Source organism: Patagioenas fasciata, chromosome 18 (assembly GCF_037038585.1).
Source record: "Patagioenas fasciata isolate bPatFas1 chromosome 18, bPatFas1.hap1, whole genome shotgun sequence".
NCBI lineage: Eukaryota > Metazoa > Chordata > Aves > Columbiformes > Columbidae > Patagioenas > Patagioenas fasciata.
The window spans coordinates 3,514,210-3,528,106 of NC_092537.1; the positions used below are offsets into that span (position 1 = coordinate 3,514,210).

The 13,897-nt window shown below is 44.9% G+C and overlaps 1 protein-coding gene across 2 annotated transcripts in view; it reads left to right on the top strand.

Annotated features, from left to right (window-relative positions):
- Window positions 1-10,365: 10,365 nt before the first annotated feature.
- TEX2 (testis expressed 2) overlaps window positions 10,366-13,897 on the top strand; it is a 40,453-nt gene continuing 36,921 nt past the window's right edge. The window contains exon 1 of one of the 2 annotated variants that reach the window (XM_065852302.2): window positions 10,366-10,515. The gene's annotated coding sequence lies outside the window, so the exon portion shown is untranslated. Of the gene's footprint in view, window positions 10,516-10,891; window positions 11,060-13,897 lie in introns of those variants that run through there. The other variant, XM_065852305.2, reaches the window with a different exon arrangement.

Genomic DNA, 13,897 nt, shown 5'->3' on the forward strand with positions numbered 1-13,897 from the left:
TTTTGTACTGGATCTTGCATGTTTGTGTTGGTGACCACTTGCCTGTAAAATTTTTTATTAGTATTGAACCATATAGATACATTATCTCAATTGGACCATATGGAAGATGTCATAACTGCAACAAGTGATTCCAGGCACTTAATCTGTTGTCATGAACCAGTTTAGCAGCAGGTAAATGAATTCAATTGGTTTGGCTGGAATAATCCTAAACTATTTTGTATTTAGCCTGTAATAAAGGTTGTTTTCCCTACTAAAACGTATATGAACTGTCCACTTCTTAGAGCACTGTGTGCTGCTTTGAGTACATCTGTTTTGTCTTACAGATATACCAAAAATATTTAAAAATATGGGACATTAGATCAACAGGCATCTCCAGTGAAGACAAAGTTAATGGGCCCATGAAGTAAAGAGCTACACAGGAATCCAAAGGCCCTGTTGCATGTCTTTTCAATGTCAAACAAGCCTCATTGTCCCATTGGAAACATTTGGGAAATAAGTCTTGAATATGTTCTTGAAACAGATTAGAGCTCAGATTAGAGCTCAAACAATATGTTCTCAAAAAACAACAAAAAAATCAAATTTCTAAGTTGTCATAAAGTTGAGCTCAGCAAACATAAAATGAGGTGTGTTGCTAAATATTTACTTTTTGAGCAGACAAATGGGTGGAACATCCTCAGGCCCTTTGGGATGTGCCTCGTCCGAGCGGTTCCCTGCCAGCGCCGCACCCCGCTGGCACTGAGCGTGTTCGGAAAGAGTGTTCCTTTACCCATTCCACTGCCTTACCTGCTTAACTTTGTAATACTTTTACTATTGCAGAGCAGAGGCTTTAGGGATGAGATACAGAAATGTTTTAAATCAAGAGATTCTTCCTCGCCACTGTTAGTTTTTTGTCATTTCCAACAAACAAGCAGCTGCTTATTTTCTTGTCTAATGTAAGTATATTCCTGGGTGCCCTTTCGTGAAAAGATCAGTGAGGATGTGCTGTTTGGGTCGGGCTACAAACTTCCTGACAGAGCGCGGTGGAGCCGCCTGTCCCCAGTGCTTTAGTGTCACCCGTCTGGGGGCCGGAGGGACCTTGTCCCCGTCCCCGGCTGCCACGTCCCCGCTCCCGCCAGCAGCGCCCGGCACCGATCCGGTGCTGACCCCTGGTGGCAGGTGACCCGCAGGGCGACAGGGCTGGCGAGAGGTCCCTCCTGCTCTCTGGGACGCGGGCAGGTGTGCGGGGGAGGCTGCGGGTCCGACCCTGATTTCTGGGCCAGGTTCTGTTTTACCTCTACCTGTACAAACTGAGCCTTCTGGCTTTTATTCCTGCAGCGCTATGATCTCTTCATCCGGATCTCCGCCACGCTTTGAGACCAGTTTTCAAAACCCAGTGTAAACTCACCAGCTGTGACTTCTTTCTCACGTAGGTTAGTGAATTGTTTGTAAATGTTGGGGCACTACTTCTGTCCAGAGTAAACATCCTGTTCATCCAAGGTTTATTTTCTTTGCTGGAGTGTTATGTCCTTGTTCTAACTGCTTCTTTGTGAACTTGGTTCAGTCCAAGTTCTTGATGTTGCAACTCATCACTAAGCTGTTTTGCATCATAAGCTCCCAGCTTTTGGGGCAGGGGAAGTAATGCTGTCAGACCGGCTACAGCTGCTCTGTTGGGAGGGAGAGGACAGGTACAGGGCAAGGAAACAAAGTTTGAGAAAAACAGAGGTATCAAATGAAAAAAACCCCACCAACTAAATTAGAATCAAACTGAAAGTAATAAAGTTTCAGTGCGGATTTTGAATGTCAGCACATTTTGTTATTTAGAATTTCAAGGCTATTCTGAATAAACCTGGTGAAAGCAGAATAAACATCACTCTCTCTGTTATTTGAGAGGTAATAAGCAAGTTGTCATGTCTAAAGAATCACAAAGAACGGAGCTCATTGTCTTCATGCTTTGAAATGCTCCATTTCAGATCACAGGTGCTCCCATTAAAAAAAGGTGTGAGTCTAGCAATCATGAGACTGGGGCTTGCACGGGAAGCTTCAATTAAATGTGAACATTTATGTTTCTACAGGCAATTTGTTTTCTCACCAGCCACAGACAGGCTGAGTGGGAAGGCTGAAAAAATTCTCAACCATTGCAGGAAATAATCACTGTAGTTAAGTTTTAAATTTAATAGCAAAAGAAATCAGCTTCCTCAGGGATGGAGCCACCCGCAAAGTCTGATGACAGACAAACAGAATAATTTTCTAGCCACTAGTTGTGCCAGTCAGGTGATCAGGGCTACCTGCCCTATATCGCTTCAGTTACTTTGGCCATTAATGACAATACTTCCCACAAATAGTTGGACCTGCTGTGCCTCATACTCACCCCATGTGGCCACTGCCACTTGAGCTGTGGCCCCCAGATAAGAACTGAGCATTTCGTACTACCCTGGACTCCTGGAAATGCCAGCACATAGGCAGAGAGAACAGGAGTGAGCTGCTTCCCTGGCTGCAATTTCCAGACAAATTTGATGAACATTGCTCAGCCCTGACTCAGAGTTTTCCTCAGGGCTGGAAGAACGAATCTAAATGTACTTACAGCACGTGCTGGCACTCTTGAAAAACTGGTTCCACCTGTGGGTGCCGAGCCTGGAACAGCCTCCAGACAACCTGTCCCCTCTGGCTGGAGGTTAGGGACCTTAAGGGAGCAGAGACGGGAAGTATTCAGACTTATGAAGAGAGATTCACGTTCCTCCCAGGGACCTCGGGCACTAGGTGATCTCTGCAGCAGGATGGTATGTTCAGCATGACTGAAAGTATTAGCTGGCTCAGCCCCGAAACCTCAGAACGCTGTGTACGCTGGTTAAATCCAGTTCAGTGATTGCTGGAAGGAAGCAAGGCTGCCGCATTAGAAAACAACCCTGACACACACCTGTGGTTTGTCAAACAAAAAATGCTGAAAGGGTTTTCTTTAACTACCTTTATTGCCTTTCTGTTTCTTTCTGAAGCCAATCTTCTCCCACTGACTTGATTTCTTTCTGACTGTTTCAGGATGAATCACACAATCCTACAAGTCTCTCTGTATACCAAATGGAAAGCAGACCTGACTAACATCCCCAACAAGGAGAAAATGATAATTGATGCTTTTTAATTACAACTTTCCTGCATTATGGTCTAGTTTTTCAGCTTATTATCATTAGCAGAGTATAACAGTATAACAGAGACTTAAGTAAATTGCTGCCTTTTCCTCTTTTGTAGCATATATAGGTCAGATTTTCATGTTTAACGGTTATTATCCCTGACACACTAATTAGTGCACTGACTGGCTGACAAAGGTCATATCTGTGTTTTCTTCATTGCCTACAATCATGGATAGGGCTGTGTGTTCACACCGAGTGGTTCTCCTAATTGCTGTGTCTTCTGGAGTCATTTCCACCAGTGCAAAATCACTAGTTGGACTTGGTAGCTGCTTTACACCGACTTTGTAATTCTGTCAGTGAAAGGCAAGGTTGAGGGCAAAGGAGTGTCAGTGATCATCACATCCACAGCACATGTCACCTGTTCTGCACTTCATAAGTCATTGCAATCATGCTTCATGCATCCTTGACTTTTCAAGCTCTGTGCAGTTGCAGTCAAAGGGATGAAGTTGTTGCCTTTCCATGAGGAAATGAATGAAGCTTTTATTCCCTGCCTTTGACCAAAGCACTTGGGTGCTTGTAGGCCCAGCGAATTGTTTCTAATAGCAGGCAAAATTGATCATCCAGGTGCTTTGATGCAGCCCTTTTATTTACAAGGGAAGTATAAAATTCTTTTTCCTTGAACAGAAAAGGAATCAGGCAATAGGTGATGGTTTTTCTGCATGCAATTTCAGTCCTTTCAGTCAGCACTTTATCCAGAAGCCCTCCACCAGATTTTTTTCTCAAGGCTGTTCTTGTAGAGTTTATCTGGTTCTGCCTGGTTTTGAAAGGAGGCTGCTCCAAGCACTGCCGTCCTCCCCGCATCCTCAAAGCCCAGCATTTCAATCTGGAGAAACCTTGGATGCATTAGCTCCTCCTCCAGGTTAGCCCTTTTGCCACCTGCCTTAGTTCCTGTTTCAGCTGCCTGCTTCTGTACCAGAGCTTGTTTGTTTCTTACACAAAAGAATATGCAATGAAAGACAACGTTAAACCTGTTGGGGTCATAAGCTTTTGCCTGAACCTTGTGTCTGGGTGGCATTAGACACTCTGCGTGTGTCTTTGTGCTGATTGCACTCTTACTGTCAGTGACAAGGAACAGGAATATGTGATGGAATTGGGGCACAATCTGATTCTCACTGCACAACTGAAGTTTTTACTGTATCCTCCCCTTGCCACTGGAGAGAAATACTGTGTTGAGCAATAAGCAGTATGCATTGCTAATACTAGGTTGGATTTCTCTGCATTCCTTGCCCTACTCATCATATTTAACCTTGGATTTATTTGTAGAGAGTCTTCCTGTTTAAGAAAGGAAGAACCAGAAAGCAAGCCTGGCCATCATATGTTTTCTTGCAATATTGTCCTGGACATTTTCCAATCTATTAATGAATGAACACCGACATCTAAACCAACCCCAAGGGAGGTTCAAGATCCATCTGAGTTCAGTAAGAGGTTTCGAAATAGCTGTAACAAGCCCATACTTCAAAAGAAATACACTTTGCTATTTTTAAAACATGTGAGTATTGGAAGGCTTTGAATAACAAGATTAATTCTCTGTCTAAATGCAGTAGAAGGCACCCAAATCTAGAAGGTTTTAATATTGATGGTAATCTGGATTTGATGTTCTAAAAGTTAAAGGTATGACTGTGTTTAGTTTACTTCGTCCCACCCCCTCGAGCAGACTGTGCATGTACTTATCACATTCCTTAGTATACCACACTGGATTTACATTAAAAATATATTGCATTGTCTATCAGCACTTGTAATGTTGACTCAGGGATCCTGGTTGGATAAATTACTGAGCAATGTTTAATTAAAAGGTTTAATGATACTCTGAACAAGATATGACTCACTCTTGAACTACAGGGAACAGCTCCTATATATGAAAAAACCCAAGGTCATATGGAGCCAGATGTTGCCCTGCACAGGGTGACGCTATTTGCCTGTAATAAGCAGTCTAAGGAGCACAGATTCCCTGTTTAGCCACCTGAATGATTAGCACAGTGAGATGTTATTTAATATGTCTCTGTGCTGAGATCTTAATCCTAAAGTGCTGTACAGTTTATATTATTGGAGAGAAGGAGAATGATAAGCCCAGAGGAAAAATTCAGTTGCGGAGGCACTGAGAACATTTGCTGGGTCCAAATTTGTTAGAGTAATGGGCCAGGCTGGAGCTCTAACTGGTGTGTGTTTGGTTGCAGGGAGAGCAGGGAAGGGTTGAGTCTTGGCTGTGATTATTTTGTATGAATGGATGAGTACTGAATGCTCTTTCAGAGGCAGTTCTTTAACATGGGGAAGTACCAGCCCTGTGTTTGCTTTCAAAGCTATGTTCTTGTTTGTTCCAGCGTGTAACTGCACCTTCATGTTCTCGTTGTTTAAGCCCAGTGTCCTCAGCAAAGCTCAGTGCCTGACTTGCCCCATTTAAAAAAGACCTTGCCGCTGCTTTATTCCAAAACGCTGGTCTGACTGGCATAAACACTTGGGTTTGTTCTGCAATATGCAATGCGACTGCTCTGTTAAAGGTTACTAATTACAGTTGCAGAGATTGCAGTTCCTGACATCTTGATGAAGTTCATGTAAATAAAGGTTCTAGCAACATTCACGTTTGAAATTACGCTGTCTAGATATGCATAACAGCCTAAATTATATCAGCCTTACAAAACGAATACAGGTTGTTCACACCTTCAGAACATGGGAAACATCCTGCCCAGAGGCCCACCTACACAGTTCTCCATCTCAGCTGGACAAACCAAAGTCTCTCAGTGTTTTACCCCTCTTTGGTTAACTAAGAATTCACTCATGCTGCATTTTCTGATTCCATTTCAGCAGGTACACATTCGGCTCTGGATCAGATGTTAATGCTCTCAGAACAAAGGTATCTGAGCAATTTGTCGCTATTCTTATGGTGATGTTGATGTTTTGAACCTCATGCCAGCATGATCCAGGAACAATTCCCTTTAAGTCTATTGATGTGAATCTTTCCTCGAAGGGGACACTTAGGAAACCTTACCTGAATTATCTTTTAAAGTAGATTAGTTAAATTCTATTAAACCCTATGCAGATATTCATATTCGGAATTAAGTAGCATTAATCTGATTTAGGGTACTTCACTCTGAAACTGAAGAAAGCTAAATCAAATGAAGGCCAGTTTAATTCTGAGTAACAGCACTCATTGCAGGACTCCAGTGTAGCTTCACTGACCACTTTCAAGCCACACTTGTCATTAATTCAGATTATTTTTTCTGACTTTCCCTGGGAAGACAAGGGATAATAAAATGATCACAGATCACTTGACCGTATATTCTGTTTCCCCCTTTCCTCCTCCCCACAAACGCTATGGACTCTGCTCCTCCTGAATATTGGGCTGTTGGTTTGAAGATCTGGATACGAAGGTGACTGTTCATTTCCAGGCTATAGTCACTGCTCTTTTCTCTTTACTAACCATTTATATTAGTAGCGCAGAACCTTAGCATCTGGCCAGGCAAGGGCAGCAGGATACTGCTGGCTGGTGTTAATGTTCCTGTGGTAGAGCTGTGCATGTGGAAAAGTTGCAGTGTATGTGCTTTGTTTAAATATGTATCTTCAGCTGTTCTGTACCAGGAGTACTAAATTTACTTGTAGATTTAAAATAGGTGAATGATTTGGCAGCTAAAAGGTCAGGACCCCTGCTGTTTATTTTACAATTTGCTTTTCCTGATTAATAGAAAATTGCCTGTTGCAGCTGCTATTATTGTCAAGGACTTCTGGTGGAATGTCTGCACAGACAAAATGTGGAACAGTGCCACTGTATCCCCCATGCCTTCCCCCAGCTTTGTATTTTGCCACAGTTGCACTCTGAATTCCTCCAGCACTCAGGCAGCATAGATTCCAACTGACAAAGGTCTCTGCGGAGGGAGGGGTATTGACTTCTCCACCATGTGCAGATCAAATTTCAGGCTTTTAGAGTTTTGTGCATTTGCCAGGTACACTGAAATACAGATACCAGCTCTTGCAACCTTCGTGTGACTTTGGCAGCATGCACGTGGCTGTTCTGTGTGGCACACGGTCTCAGCTCTTCCCCAGAGATGGATGGCACCGCTGCTCTAGGTACGCACCTGCCATTTTCCCAGTCTGGATTCAGTGTCGGGGGGAGATTAGTCTATCGGAGAAGTACCAAGAAGGTTTTGGAGGCCTGAGAGAAATCAATGTGAATTCACAGCATTCAAACTATTTGACCTGGGCTGCATTGTCAGTACCTTCCCTGGGGGTCACCTTAGCATGGTTCTACCTCTGCAGGCCCTGCTGACCTTGTTTTAGCTTGTTCTGTGAATCCACTTCACCTCCTGGCAGCCATGAGAGAGGCCTGTGCTGTTGCCCTTCTACCAGAGCATCAGCCCACAGGGAGACAGGTGGAGGTTGGAACCTCCTCTGTCTCTGGAAATGTGTCTTCTCTGAGCATGTACAAGGACCTGATGTGAGGAGAAGTATAGAGCTGCATCTCCGCAGATACGTGGCAATCTAGAAACCTTTAATAAATTAAAAAAAAAAAATAGAGGAAGATCACAAGGACAAATTAGAAGATCTATCCTCAGCTCAGCTTCAAAAGAGAAGCAGCAATACAAAACCAAACAAAAACACGCAAAAAACCAACCAACCACAAAATACTGTGCTTTAGCACAGGAAGCAACAAGAGCTCAGAGCTTGTGCAGGTCCCTGGGGGATTTCAGAGCAGGGCTGGAGCTGCATGCGGAGGGCGGGCTGGGCAGGCTCTCCAGGGACAATATGACCTGGGATCAGTGCGTGGGGAGCAGTGATGGGTTGGAGGACGAAATGAGCAGATTTGCAACTTACAGAGTTCAGGTCCAACGACAACAGTGAAGCCATTGGGCAGGACAAGAACTGGGAGGTGCTGAGGACGCTATGGTTTCGGTGTTTGACAAGCAGAAGACACACTGCAGAAGGAGTGTGGCGTTAGGAACCTCATACTGTCCTCTGTGCCCACAGTCAGAACCAGCGGAAGCTCACTGGGAAGCCTCGGCCTCTTGAGTTCTTGTTGGGTTCCAGTACACACTGAGCAGGCAGGGGATCTTATTTGTTTTTTCCATGCTAAGCCTCTTTCCACTGTGTTTAATATCATACAGATAACAAACAAAATAACAGCCAAATAACAAACCCATGTATGCCAAGATTCATGTGTTCAGGCGCAGCTGCTGCCTCATTCATTTTAAGGCTTCTCAGAAGAAAATTGCAAGCAGGCCTGTCCGGCACTTCTCAGGTCTTCCCCAGGAGATCAGACAGCAATGAGAGATTTGTGAAAACCATGTGGAAACCCAAATCTCATGTAATGTTCTTTTCTCACAAAAGTACAAGCTTTAAACTGTCCTGAGCTGTGAAATTCTGATGGGGGCATTACAGAGAAATGAACTGAGCCTCGCAGCGGCTCAGGAGAGAAATATTACTTCTTATTTTACAGCCTGCTCAAGAACTGCTTTTAAAAGGCATTTAAATTTCTTCCTCACATATTCCAAAAGATTAAAGTCATTTTTTTCAAAAGCAGCTCCTGATTATAGATAGCTGCTTCTAGAACCCGCAGGCCTGTTGTTTCTCAGAATTGCTGCATATTTATACGTAGGATACTGAAATATTAAAAATAAATAAGCAATACTTTATTCTCTTGTCTTGCAGGATGGGTGGAAGATAAATTATCCAACAAAAGGATTTACTCTTGCAGCACCGAATGTTTCAGAAATTCAAAGATTCTTCCTTTTTCATTCTTCCATCTGGCTGGGGCTTGCCTTTAGAAGAGGATTCCCAAGAGGCCATAACACCATGAAGCTCAGAGGCAGGTAAGTGGCCAGACACAGCTCGTGCCTGGTTTTTCCTAGTGTGCAGATCCAGCCTTTGCTCAACACGTGTCACTCTATGGGAGAAGCCTCTGCCGAGCACCTGAATTCAGGTGCAAAAATATTTATCTTGAGGCCAAGTCTTGCAGGCCATATGTTGCCCAGGTTAGGTGCGAATAGTGAGCGGGAAAAGCTTCAGAAATTCTAGCAAATTGTTTATAGTTTAGCATAGCTAAAACAAACCCATCAGTCACAGGTTTAGCCATAGTCTTTGTTTGTCTGGGGAAAACCTGTTGTAAAACCAAACCAACCAAACAAACAACCGTTATCTTTAGACTTTGAACATGCTAACATTAGCTTTGTATAATGACTCAAAGGTCTGCCTATATAGTGGCAGCTAGGAAATGAATCCTATCCCAGATGATGGAATATACTTGTGTGCATATTTAAAACACAACCTTGTCCTTTTAATTAAAAAAAAAAAAAAGGTCTGCAGAATAGAAGCAATACAGCGATAATCACACAATGCAGTCTTACCCTGCTCTTAGGGTAGCTAAGGCCAACATCAATCTGAGCCGGTGTAGATGTTGTAATCCCATTATTAACTGTCTTCAGAAGCAAGAGCAATTAAGTGAAGGGTAAGAGCAGTGGTAAAGCTGTAATTTATTGCATGAGACCATTTTTGGGAAAACAACCTTTTGACAGGGAGAATTTTTTTCCTCAATCTGCGTCAAACTGGGAAATACCAAGAGCAAATAAAACAATCCCTGACATGGTATGTTTGCTAGGATAACTGCCTAGTTGTTTGGGTAATGTAATTTTTGGCCATTTGTATAACTCCTTGACACCAAACAGCTTTGTCTGCTTGCATACACATCTCCTGCAGGCAGCAGCTCCTTCTATGAAATGATTGAGTCAGAGGTGCCAGCAGTAAACATTCACCTGCAATACCTGTGCATGAGTTTATAAGAAAAACCCCAAGCAGTGTTTTCCTGGAACTGGCTGCTTATAGATGTGGTCAATGCAGAGATGAAGAATTAGGAGGTTTAACACCAACCCCGGCTGCAGAGAACGGCCCGCGATGTCAATGGCCTCACAAACCCGGGCCACTTGTTTTTCATGGACGTTTTCCAAGTGACCGGGAAAGACCACAATTTCACAGCCCCCGTGTTGGCCATTTACTGTTTCCCGGAGCGGCTCCTCGTCTGGGGAGGCGTTTCCTCGCGTCACCTCTGACCGGCTGCCTCAAACTTTGGCAGCGGGCTGCCCGCCGGAGCCACCGCCCGAGTCCTCCCTCCCGGGGCGACCCCCCGGCCCGGCCGCCCCTTCCCTCCCCTCCAGAGCGCCGCAGCCCCGCCGGCCGCTCCGGCCGCTCCCGCCCCGCCCCTCCGGCCGGCGCTGCGGCGGCTCGGGCAGGCCCGGCCCACCGCGGGGCCCGGATTGGCGGCGCCGGGCAGCGCGGCCGCCTCCCCTCCTGCTGCCGCCGCCCGGCGCGGCGCTGGTGGCGCGGGCCGGGGACGCCGGGGCCGCGCCGGGCAGTGCCATGAGCCGCGGATAAGGTAGGCGAGGGTAGGGCGGGCTCCGCCGCTCCGCCTGGGCCCGCTCCGGGCAGCCCCCGCGCTCCCCGCCGCACCCGCCGGGGCGGGAAGCGCCGCCGCAGCAGCGCCCGGCGTGAGGCGCGGGAGCCCGGCGGGCTCCGCCGGTGTGCGCGGGGCTGGGGGCAGGAGGGAAGGAAGGGGCGTCCGGCGGCCGAGGGAGGCGGGCCGGGCCTAGGGCGGGCGGGGAGGCGGCTCCCGGGGAGCGGCCGGGCCCGGGTAGGGGCTGATGGCGGCCATGAGGGGCAGGCTCGGGCCGGCCGGGGGGAGCCCGGGGGGTCGGGTCGGTCCTGGGGCTGCCGCTGGGTGAGCCGTGCTGGGCCGGGCCGGCCGGGGCTGGGCGAGGGGTTATTTTTACTGTTGGGCACGGTCGGCGCGATGGAGTGAACGTCCCCTTTCCCTCAGTGTAACTGAGGTGACGGTTTGGCCGAGGAAGGGTTTGCAGTTTGGCAGGAGCTCTGCTGAACTACGGGTGATACCTTAAAAACAAGAAGCAGAGGAAACAGCGGTAACGTTTTTTCTTTCTGGAACTGGGGGAGGATTTCTAGTTGGCTTTTAGTATCAAAAGCGAGAGATTTTCAGTCTCCTAGAATTGTTTCCTTCTCTCTTGTCCTATGTGTCCGTTCTTTAGTTTCTGCCTCTCTTGTAATTCTCAGTATCATTTGTATTTTATCTCGCTGCTGCAGTTCAGTGTCTAAATCCATTTACATCTCTTCAGCATGTGCTAAAGTTCCTTCCAAATGTCTCTGCCCAACTTCTTGATGATTTGTATCTGTCAGCAAATGTCTTAAGGAACTCCAGTCCGTAATTTAGGAGAGTTAAGTTTACAGCCGAGTTTAAATTGAACTTCTGTAACTTCCATATTGCAACTGTAAGATAAATTGGTGTAAGACTTCAGTGCTGTAAGATTATCTTCTGTTAAGATGCTTTGTCATACTCCTCTGTCTTCACACAACTCCTCTTTCAAGATGATCTTGCCTGCAGAACTCGAGGAAAAACAAGGCAGGCTCACAGTCTCAGGGGTGTATTTTTTAGAAGAAGATGTATCTTTTTTAAAAATAGCTTCATATTCCTTAGCTCTGTATAAAATTGAGGCAATCTGAGTATCCTGTTCCAATTTTCTATGCATTTTAAATGTGCTAAATTAGAGGTAAAGCACTTTAACTTAAGCAAAAGAGAGTAAACCAATGTTTTTGATGTTAGAATTGACTTTTAAAGGCTGACATCATGTTCTTTTATGATGCATGAGAGGTTACTGTTCTGGTTGACTTCAAAGCTGATCCAACCAGCTGCTCTGTTGTGGGTGGCATGTTTTTGATGCTCCGAGTAGGTGCTGAGGTTTGAGGCAGCGTTTCTAAGGCAGGACAGGGTAAGGTCCTTTCTCTATTGAGCAATAGACCAAGAAAGTAATTCTGTGCTCAAAGGTGTCTTATACTGGACTCTTCTGGTATATTGTATCCCCTGTGAATTGTATTGGTAAGCTGACTACTTGTGAACTTTGCTCTTGATCACTGCGAATAACTTATTTAAATGACCTATATTGCTTTTCCAGAAAAGAAAATCGGTTAATGAAATCCACAGTGAAAACACGAAGGCACAGCCCAATAGAATACATATATTAATGCATACTTCTTTTTACATGAAAACAACGCTTAGTAGTTTCAAATATTAATAGCAAATGCTTAGTTCTTTCTAACTAAAGAACTTCTAAGCCAGGTGTTTTAGAAAGTGGAGAATGCGGAGAATGAAACCTTGGCAGAATGTATGATACCAATAATTTCCTTGTTGGGGTAGATGTATAAACAAAGTAATGGAAGGCAGGGAAACTTGTCTGGTAAATAAAAGGTTAAGTAACCAAAATAGATTGAAAATCAGGTAGCTAGAGGACTGAAGATACATTGTATTCCAGCAGCTTCTTAGCTGATAGATTTGGGGATTGTGCTGCTCTAACCTCACCTCTCTGTGTGAACTCAACCAAATCCATGAGGCTTCTCTTGTAGTGTGTCCAAAAGGCCACCAGCCATATACCGTGTGAGTGTGTGGGTGAACATGCTAAGGATACGATTCACGTGCTGTTTTTCTGCTGTCCTCTGTGCAGTATCGAGGACCGAGCTTTAGTCTATTACGGCCCATGAGATGGATAAATTGTGGTGCTGAGTGCGCACGGCGTAGCTGAGACCTGCCCAAGAGCTGAATGAAAATAAAGGCTGTTAGGGTAAATTGTAGGTTTAAAAAGAATGAAGAGGAGGGTAAGGACATTCTGGTCTTAAACAAAGTCTTGGAGCTTGGAAAAGTCCTTCCAGTCTCTGGATTTTTATTATTTTCCTTTGGTAAGACAGGAATTGTGGTATCAGATGTCCACAATAAGTAGTAAAGTTAATTCAGTGTGCTCTAAAACACTTATCCTTGAATAAAGGCATTGTGTTCTAGAAGCCTGTGCTGCCCTAAATGAAACAATCAAATGACAATGTATGTTGGAAAATAAGAGCGTACTGTAGGCTTAGAGATTAGAGAAATAAAGAAGAGTTAATACGGTGAGCTTTCACGAATGTGTACTTGGTATTAGAAGAGAGATAACGTATTCAGAGTAGAAATCAGCTCTGGAAATGCATAGGGATGCTACGTGTTCCCAATAAAGGGGATGAACAGTGAATTTTCTTACTCTAGGTAAGGGGACACTAGAAAGGATGTGTTGTGATTTTAAGGTAGATCAGTGAAATACTGAGAGGACAATTCCATGTGTCCTGGATGCTGAAGAATGCAGCACGTGAGGGAGTCAATTATGGCAGGGTTGGCTTTGTACCCACTAGATAGCGAGAGACCCGTTCAAAGAACAGCCTGCATGCGAAGTTGTCTGAACCGTCGTGTACTGTCTTGCATTGATGGTCCAAGATCTCTGACCAAACTGGCAACGCTGCCTGTAACCGACCTTGTTCCTGGTGCTGTCTCCTTGCTACAGAGCTAGAGGTTAATCCTGTTTTGAACGAGAGGTTGGACCAGACGAGCTCCAGACATCTGTTTCAACATGTTGAGAAACTGGTGAAATTTGTGACATGAAGACAGTTGTCCAAGTATTTTCTGTTGTTGCTTCACTATTTCTAAGTGTTTTCTACTGTTGCTTCATGCCTTTATTGCGCTGATCTGTAGGGGAGGCAGCATCTTCATTAGGCTTACCGGAAAAGAACATAGGCTTGGGGTTTTTTTTGTACTACAAGTGGTTGAATTCAGCTTCTTTTCTGGATATGCAGGACATAATCCCAATTATTGTGTCATAAAAATATATGACCTGCTGTTCTTGTCGGAATTGTGAATTATCTGTTCTTGGACAGTTTAACCTTTTTTAAAG